This window comes from Myotis brandtii, unplaced genomic scaffold, assembly GCF_000412655.1.
Source record: "Myotis brandtii unplaced genomic scaffold, ASM41265v1 scaffold100, whole genome shotgun sequence".
In the NCBI taxonomy this organism is placed as follows: Eukaryota; Metazoa; Chordata; class Mammalia; order Chiroptera; family Vespertilionidae; genus Myotis; species Myotis brandtii.
This window is the reverse complement of record NW_005353326.1, coordinates 202,779-211,864: the sequence shown is the minus strand read 5'-3', so window position 1 is coordinate 211,864 and position 9,086 is coordinate 202,779. Positions and strand designations below refer to the sequence as shown.

At 46.6% G+C, this 9,086-nt stretch overlaps 1 long non-coding RNA gene across 2 annotated transcripts in view; it reads right to left on the bottom strand.

The window, feature by feature from the left end:
- Positions 1-4,750: 4,750 nt before the first annotated feature.
- The window catches only part of LOC106725069, an 18,247-nt gene continuing 13,911 nt past the window's right edge, over positions 4,751-9,086 (bottom strand). For both annotated transcript variants that reach the window (XR_001360938.1, XR_001360939.1), the window contains exon 3: positions 4,751-4,823. This is a non-coding gene — a long non-coding RNA (uncharacterized LOC106725069). The remainder of the gene's footprint in view (positions 4,824-9,086) is intronic.

The window sequence follows — 9,086 nt, the reverse complement described above, 5'->3', positions numbered from 1 at the left end:
GGGATCACTGGGTCAAATGGCAGTTCCATATTTAATTTTTTTGAGGAAACTCCATACTGTTTTCCATAATGGCTGCACCAGTCTGTATTCCCACCAGCAATGTACTAGGGTTCCCTTTTCTTCACATCCTTGCCAGCACTTGTCTTTTGTTGATGGTAGCCATTCTGACAGGTATGAGGTGATACCTCATTGTCGTTTTAATTTGCATCTCTGTGATGATCAGTGACTTTGAGCATTTTTTCATGTTTCTTGGCCATCTGAAAAAGACTAAGAGACATATGGGTCCTTTGCTCATTTTTTAATTGGATTGTTTGTCTTCCTTTTGTTAAGTTGTATGAGTTCCTTATATATTTTGGATATTAACTCTTTGTCAGATGTATCATTTTTTTTTTTCAGATGTATCATTGCCAAATATATTCTCCCATACAGTGGGCTCCTTTTCCATTTTGTTGATGATTTCCTTTGCTGTGCAGAAGCTTTTTATTTTGATGTAGTCCCATTTGTTTATTTTCTCCTTAGTTTCCTTTGCCCTAGGACAAGGGTGGGCAACCCCTGCCACGTGTGCCAAACATGGCACGCCAGTAACTTTTGCTGGCACGCGAAACCCTCTCTCTCTTATAATCTTCCATTTACAATTGTGAATCTTTGTTCTCAGTGATGAATTTTGTTAAGTCTCGTAATAGGAGTAGCCTGACGGATGAAAGTAGTAGCTCGTGCATATCTCTGAAGGTCACGAAATATAAACCTGATGTAAAATCTCTGTCATCAGTGATGCAGCAGCAAAAGTCCCACTGATAATATCAAACGGAGTCATAAAGTTTTCTGTCGGACTATCAGTGTACATGTATACATTAAAAAATAAATGTATTTTTCATCATCATATACTGTGTTTTTGTCGCTCGAATGAATTTTATTATTTCTTCAAGGTTCTTCACATACGTATACACCTTAAGAGATATCAAGTAGGCGTAACATGTTCTCAAAAAATTAGGGCTGGCACGCAGAAGAATTTTGAGTCAGAGATTTTGCTGGTTTTGGCATGCACTCACAAAAAGGTTGCCCACCCCTGCCCTAGGAGGTGTATCCATAAACATATTGCACAAGACATGTCTGAGATCTGTTGCCTATGTTTTCTTCTAGGAGTTTTATGGTTTCACAACTTACATTTAAGTGTTTTATCCATTTTGAGTTTATTCTTGTGTATGGTGTAAGTTAGTGATCTAGTTTCATTTTTTTTGCATGTACCTGTACAATTTCCCCAACACCATTTATTGGAGAGACTGTCTGACTCCACTGTATGCTCTTGCCTCCTTTGCCAAATATTAATTGAGCTTAATGGCTTGGTAAATTTCTGGGATCTCTGTTCTGTTCCATTGGTCTATATGTCAACGATGAGTCCAGCCGGCATGGCTCAGTGGTTGGGTGTCAATCTATGAACCAGGAGGTCATGGTTTGATTCCTGGTTAGGGCACAAGCCTGGGTTCTGGGCTCGATACCCAGTAGGGGGCATGCAGGAGGTAGTTGATTGATGATTTTCTCTCATCATTGATGTTTCTATTTCTCTTTCCCTCTCCCTTCCTCTTTGAAATCAATAAACATATATATTTTTAAAAAAGATTTTCTCTTTCATCTGTAATTTTTGGGATTTTAATTATGATGTGTCTCTTCATAGGTCTGCTTGGATTCTTCTTGCTTGGTGCTTCTGGAACTTGTGTGACCTTTTCCTTTACTGGGTTAGGAAAGTTTTCTATTATTTCTTCAAACATGTTCTCTATACTTTTTTCACTTTCTTCCCCTTCTGGTATCCCTATTATGTGAATACTAGTGGCCCGGTGCACGAGATTCATGCATGGAGGGTGGGGGTTCCCTCAGCCCAGCCTGCACCCTCTCCAATTGGGGAACCCTTGGAGGATGTCTGACTGCCTGTTTAGGCCTGATTCCTGTAGGGATCCCTCTCGCTATCTGGGACTGCTGGCTCCTACCTGCTCACCTGCCTGCCTGCCTGATTGCCCCTAACTACTCTGTCTGCCGACCTGCTTGCCCTCAATTGCCCCCGCCAGTTTGCTTGCCCCCAACTGCTCCCCTGCCAGCCTGCTCACCCCCAACTGCCCCCCTGCCAGCCTGATTACCTCCAACTGACCCCCACTGATGGCCTGCTTGCCCCCAACTGGCCCCCCTGCTGCTCTGCTTACCCCCAATGGCCCTGCCCCCCCACCAGCCTGATCACCCACAACTTCCCTCCCCTCTTGGCCTCTAACTGCCTCTACATTGGCCCTGCCACCATGGCTTTGTCCAGAAGAATGTTTGGAAGGTCTCCTGGAAGGTCTCCCAGTCTAATTAGCATATTACCCTTTTATTAGTATAGATAGAGGCCTGGTGCACGGGTGGGGGCCAGCTGGTTTTCTCTGAAGGGTGTCCCAGATCAAGGTGGGGGTCACCTTGGGGGGCAGGGTGGCCTGGGCGAGGGGCCTGTGGTGGTTTTCAGGCTGGCCATGCCATCATTGGGGTGAGGGTCCCCACTGGGGATGGTGTTGGCCTGGGCAAGGGGCTGTGGCAGTTTGCAGACCAGCCACACCCCCATGGGGGGTCCCTCAACCCGGCCTGTGCCCTTTCACAGTCTGGGACCCCTTGGGGGATGTCCACCTGCTGGCTTAGGCCAGCTCCCTGGGGGATTGGGCCTAAGCTGGCAGTCAGACATCCCTCTGGCAGCCCAGGACCCCTTGGGGGATGTCCACTTGCCAGCGGGGAGCAGGCCTAAGCTGCAGTCAGACATCCTTAGCATTGCTAAGGAGGCAGGAGAGGCTCCCGCCACCACCACGGTACTGGCAGCCGTCAGCCTGGCTTGTGGCTGAGCAGAGCTCTCCCTGTGGAAGTGCACTGACCACCAGGGGGCAGCTCCTGCATTGAGCGTGTGCCCCCTGGTGGTCAGTGTGTGTCATAGTGACCAGTCATTCCCAGTCGTTCTGCTGTTAGGGTCAATTTGCATATTACCCTTTTATTATATAGAATAGAGGCCTGGTGCACGGGTGGGGGCCAGCTGGTTTGCCCTGAAGGGTGTCCCAGATCAGGGTGGGGGTTCTGCTGGGGTGCCTGGCCAGCCTGGGTGAGGGGCTGAAAGCTGTTTTCAGGCTGGCCAAGCCCCCCAGCGGGGACCCTCACCCCATGGAGGTGTGGCCAGCCTGGGTAAGGGGCTGATGGCTGTTTGCAGGCTGACCAAGCCCCCCAGCGGGGACCCTCACCCCATGGGTGCGTGGCCAGCCTGAGTGAGGGGTTGAGGGCTGTTTTCAAGCTGGCCACAGCCCCTTCAGGGCGGGGGTCCCTGCTGGGGTGCCTGGCCACCGTGGGTGAGGGGCTGATCACTGTTTGCAGGCTGGCCACACCCCCTTCAGGGTGGGTTCCCCACTGGGGTGCCTGGCCAGCCTGGGGGAGAGGCTGATGGCTGTTTGAAGGCTGGCCACAGCCCCTGGTGACCCAAGCTCCCAGCCCCTCCTTTTTTTTCAGTGCCTTCTTGAGTGGAGGGAAGCTGGTATCTAGGATTTATTTATCTTCTATAATTGAAACTTTGTAGCCTTGAGAGGAGCCCAGGGTGGGCCAGACCAGGCGGGAAGCTTGGCTTCCTCTATCACCAGGGGCAACCCAAGCCTCCTGCTCACTCCAGCTCCGTGGCTGCTGCCATCTTGGTTGGGTTAATTTGCATACTCACTCCTGATTGGCTTGTGGGCATGGCTTGTGGGTGTAGCAGAGTGGCAGAGTGATGGTTTATTTGCATGTTTCTCTTTTATTAGTTTAGATTATGCCATTGTGGTCTAAGAAGATGCTTGATATGATTTCAATCTTCTTGAATTTGGAGAGACTTTTCCTGTGACCCAATATGTGGTCTATCTTTAAAAATGTCCCATGTGCACTTGAGAAGTTTGTATATTCCATGGCTTTGAGGTGAAATGTTCTGAAGATGTCAATTAAATCCATCTGATCTTGTGAGTCATTTAGGATTGTTGTTTCATTGCTGATTTTTTGCCAAGAGGATTTATCCAGTGATGTCAGTGGGGTATTAAAGTCCCCTACTATAATTGTACTGTTGTCGATCTCTCCCTTGATATCTTCCAGGAGTTTTTTTTTAAAAATATTTGGGTGCTCCTGCATTGGGTGCATAAACGTTTACCAGGGTTATATCCTCTTGTTGTATTGATCCCTTTAGTATTATGACGTAGCCTTCCTTATCTCTTGTTATGGCCTTCACTCTGAGGTCTGTTTTGTCAGATATAAGTATTGCTACCCCAGCTTTTTTTTTTTTCATTTCCATTTGCCTCAAAGATATTTTTCCATCCCTTCACTTTCAGTCTGTGTGAGTCCCTTGTTCTGAGGTGGGTCTTTTGTAGAGAGCATATGGGTCATGTTTTTTTTTTTTTTTATCCATTCAGCCAATTGATGTCTCTTGATTGGCGCATTTAGTCCATTCAAGTTTAAAGTTATTATTGATAGGTACTTGTTTGTAGCCATTTTAATTTTTTTTTATGCCTGTGTTCCTTCTTCCCTTTTTATTTCTTCTTTTTACACCAGTCCTTTTAGCATTTCTTGCATTACTGGCTTGGTAGTGATAAACTCCCTTAGTTTGTTTTCTTTTGTTTTGTTTTGTTTGTGAAGCTCCTTATTTCCCCTTCAATTTTGAATGATAGCCTTGTTGGATAGAGTATTCTTGGTTTCAGTCCCTTGTTTTGCATCACTTTGTATACTTCCTTCCATTCCTGTTTGACCTGATGTGTTTTTGTTGAGAAATCATTTGACAATCTAGTGGGAGATCCCTTGCATGTAATTTTCTGTCTCTCTCTTGCAGCCTTTAAGATTCTCTCTTTGTCCTGAATGTTTCCCATCATAATTACCATGTGTCCTGGTGTGGGTCTTTTCAGTTCATCTTGTTTGGGACTCTCTGTGCTTGTGTGACTTTTTTCTTCCCCACATCAGAAAGTTTTCTGATATTATTTCTTCAAATAGGTTTTTTTTTTATTTTTTTTAAAATATATTTTATTGATTTTTTACAGCGAGGAAGGGAGAGAGATAGAGAGTTAGAAACATCGATGAGAGAGAAACATCGATCAGCTGCCTCCTGCACATCTCCCACTGGGGATGTGCCCACAACCCAGGTACATGCCCTTGACCGGAATCGAACCTGGGACCTTTCAGTCTGCAGGCCGACGCTCTATCCACTGAGCCAAACCGGTTTCGGCTCAAATAGGTTTTTTAACCCTTGTTCCTCTTCCTGTCGTTCTGTCATCCCTATTATTTGTATGTTGCTTTGTTTCATGTTGTCCCAAAGCTCCCTTAGGCTCTCCTCCTGTCTTTTAATTTGTTTTCTCCAATTGCAGTTCAGTTTGGCTGTATTTTGCTTCCCTGTTTTCTAATTCACTAATTCGGTCCTCTGCTTCTCCTAGTCTACTGTTGCAACTTTCCATGGTGCTTTTTCATTGCAGCTATATCACTCTTTATTTCTTCTTGATTCTTACCTAAGTTGTTGATTTTTTTCATCCATCTGATTTATGAACAGCATGACCCTTAGTCTGAATTCTTTTTCTGACATATTGCATGTCTCTATTTCACTTAGCTGCTTTTCTGGCAAGTCCTCCTTTTCTTTCCTTTGGGGGTTTCTTTGTCTCCCCATTTTTGGTCTGACTGAGGGATCTAGGTGTCGAGTTGTGCAGGGTCTGCTCTTTGGGTGGCATTTGCTCCCCGGGCAGTGGCTGTTCCTCAGGTGGTCGTGACAGTGACTGCTCCTCAGTTGAAGGTGGCTCCTGTGGTGGGTGCTGCTCACAGAAGTAGTGGTTCCACTGGATTCTAGGGGCAGGCTGCTCATGCAGCTGCTGTTTCTTTGACTGTGGCAGGCTGCTCACAAGGCTGCTGCTCCACAGACGGGGTTGGAATGCTCATGGGGCTACTGCTCCTCGGATGGGGGTGGGCTGCTCACACAGCTGCTGCTCCTTGGGTGGGGGCAGGTTGCTCACAGGGCTGCTGCTCTTTGTACATGGGCAGAATGCTCATGCAGCTGCTGCTCCTCGGACGGGGGTGAGCTGCTTGTGCAGCTGCTGCTCCTTGGATGGGTACGGGCTGCATGGGGCTGCTGCTCCTCAAATGTGGGTGGGCTGCTTGTGTGCTTGCTGCTCCTGGGGCAGGCTGCTCACATGGCTGCTGTTTGCATGGTCGCAATGCCCTGGGCTAAAGCGTTGGGACAGTCAGAGGGGAGTGTGCTTTGGAACTCACAGGAGCCCACACCTGGGGTGGCTAGAGTCTCGGTGATCATGGGACTGCAGCTGAGGCAGCAGGTCCCTGGTAGGGGTGGCTGTATTGTCCCAGGTGTTATCTGAGGGCACCCTGGGTGGAGGTGAGGCTGGGCTCCCAGTCACAGCAGCTCTCCCCTTCAAAAAGGTGCAGCCTCCATGGAAGAGCCAGCTGCTCCAGGACTGTTTGCAATGGTAGCAGAGGCTGCCTGGTTAGGCGTGCCCAGTCAGCCTACCCCCAGAGGTCCTGTGGGAAATAACTGTGCCTCACTCATGCACAGACATGTACCCCACATGTCCACACACTCCTATTTTGCTCCCTTACTCACTCATGCTCTCTCCCTCACTGCTACCTTCTTCCTGCCTCTGTAGTTTGGTCTGGAGTGTTATTGACCTGTTCGTGGATGGAGTCTCCTCTCTGGGTCTCTGCTTATGTGGCTTGCTCTCTACCACATTGGTCAAACAAGATAAAATTCACCTTGACAAGACACGACACAAAGGGAACAAAACACGAATGTACTCACAACACTGATAACCCCAATATAAGTGACCACCAGAGAAAAGAAAATTAGGGGAGAGAAAAGAGAGCACAAATGATATCGAAGAGAGAAAAAATGGTATGAGAGAAAAGAAAAAGAACAAAAAGGAAGAAAAAGGAAAAAAATATATATATGGGGAGAAAACACCAGAGAACAAACAGATAAACCAAAGCATACAAACATCAACTTCTCAGTAAAAAGGGTGGGGGCAGAATCTTATATACAAAAAGTAAGGTTAAGGAATTGCATGAATATGGGGAGGACCTCAGTTCAGAATAGAGAAAGCAGAAAGAGGATGAGTGGATAAGAAGAAAGAGAAAGAGCAGAAAAAAAATAATAAAAATTAATTAAAAAATAAGATGAAAAAAATTAGGATGATGAAAAAATAATGCAAAAAGAAATAGAAAATAAACAAACAAAAAAGTAAAATAAAGATAAATAGAGAACAAAACAATAATAAAATAAAATAAAAATGAAAAAGTCAAGTGTTGTTCCTTTCCGCCAATTAAGATCCCACTCTTCTGTAATGTCTGCCACTTCTCAGTTTCCTGTTGCTGGGACTGAGGTCTCTCTTTAGGCCAATCCCTAAGGGCTCTCAGGGACTATTCCGATTTTTTTTTTGGTATCCTTGTGCCACTCAGTGTGTGGCTGTATTGGTTGCCTGGAGATTTCAGGGAGGGGTGATCTTTTCAGGAGAAAATGGCTGCCTAGGTGCTTTGTGTCAGGTATGATTTAGTGCCAGACTCATAGCCACCTCTCTCTGACCCTCTCTTCTCCTTGGCCTCTCCCCAGACTCCACAAGTCCGCACCTCCACCTGCACCTCATTCATGGGTGAGTGTCTGTATTTGAAAGGTCCTACTAACTAGGTTAAGCAGACAAAAGCAAAGACAAAAAAAGAGGGGAAAGAGCTGCACCACTGCAAGCCCCTCTACTCCTGGCATGGCATGGCCTGGGCAGCCGTCCAGGCTGCCTGCTTGGGCTCAGTCTTTCGTGGCTGCGGACCCAGATCTAGAATCCCCTGCCACCAACAGTCCTGTGGACCTCCCTTCCACAGTCAGACACTGTGCTATGCCTGTCCCAAGGGACGTGTCCTCAGTGCCATGTGGTTTCCCTCTGATCCTCTGGGCTCGGAGGTCTCACAGTTCTCTCCAGCCAGATCCCTGATTTTACCGTTCTGCAGGCATCCTCTTCCCTTCCTGGCTGCAAATTGTCTCACCAGCAGTGTCTACTTTGTCAATTCAGGGTGGATGTTATTCGATTTAGTTGCTCATTCTATCTGCTGTGGGATAAGGCTCGGGACACATCCCTCTATTCTGCTGCCATTTTGTCTCCTCCTGTACCACAGCTTTTTTATCCACTCATCTACTGATGGGCACTTGGGCTGTTTCCAGATCTTAGCTATTGTAAGTTGTGTTGCTATGAACATAGGGGTGCATATATTCTTTCTGATTGGTGTTTTGGGTTTCTTAGGATATATTCCTAGAAGTAATAGCACTTGGTCAAATGGCATTTCCATATATATATTTTTGAGGATACTCTATACTCTTTTCCATAATGGCTGCACCAGTCTGAATTCCCACCAGCAGTTTACTAGGATTCCCTTTTCTCCACATCCTCACCAGCACTTGTCATTTGTTTATTTGTTGATGGTAGCCATTCTGACAGGTGTGAGGTGATATCTCAGTGTTGCTTTAATTTGCATCTCTCTGAAGATCAGTGACTTTGAGCATTTTATAATTATTAATTTTTGTTGTTAATCCTCACCCAAGGATATTTTCCCATTGATTTTTAGGGAGAATGGAAGAGAGAGGGAAAGACAGAGAGAAACATTGATATGAGAGAAACACATCGATTGGTTGCCTCCTGCACGAGCCCAGGGCTCAGGCCAGGGAGGTGCCAGCAACCAAGGTACATGGCCTTGAACAGAATCAAACCCAGGACCATTTGGTCTGCAGGCCAATGCTCTATCCACTGAGCCAAACCGGCAAAGGCTCATATGTCTTTTGGCCATCTATACGTCCTCTTTGGAGAAGTGTCTATTTAGGTCTTTGCCCATTTTTTTTTTTAAATATATATTTTTATTGCTTAAATTATTACAAAGAGTATTACATGTTTCTCCTTTTTTTCCCCCGCCCTTGACAACCCCCGGGCCCCCCTTCCCCCCCCCCCCAGTGTCTTATGTCCATTGGTTATGCTTATATGCATGCATACAAGTCCTTTGGTTGATCTCTTACCCCCCCGCCTGCCCCCCCACCCTCCCCGGCCTTCCTGCTGTAG